Here is a 517-nt window from a genome sequence, read left to right on the forward strand (position 1 = left end):
TTCGGCATTTATATCATTTATTAGAATCATTCATTTTACCGAGATGTGCCAACGGAGCGGGCCGAGCGGTAAGCACTCTCCGAGGGAACGGTGGGTTTGGGATAGATATTGTTCATGAAATTTAAATACTATGCATCAAGTAGCACTCATCATTATACAAACACATGTCGAACTCTTTTGGTTCCCTAATATTAAGTTATATGTACACAACGGGCTTTCACGAAACTGTACTGCGAAAGTTTAAAATTTAACACTCCCCGTGTGGAAAAAATCAAAAGGAGCCTAAGCACAACTCCTTGCTAAAAGAGCATCTTAAAAAGAAGAAACAAACAAACACATAACACTAATATTTAATAAAGAAGCTTGGATATATACACATATGACAAAAAGTACAGCAAAGCTTGCATATACTGCTGATGTACACATTATTTATCTTACAAAAAAGTGCCTCGAATCCTCCGTCCGTCACCGTAACACACAATAATAAGAAGGGCTCGACTGCGGCCTCTCTCTATAT

This window comes from Penaeus monodon, chromosome 7 (genome assembly GCF_015228065.2).
Source record: "Penaeus monodon isolate SGIC_2016 chromosome 7, NSTDA_Pmon_1, whole genome shotgun sequence".
Classification (NCBI taxonomy): Eukaryota; Metazoa; Arthropoda; class Malacostraca; order Decapoda; family Penaeidae; genus Penaeus; species Penaeus monodon.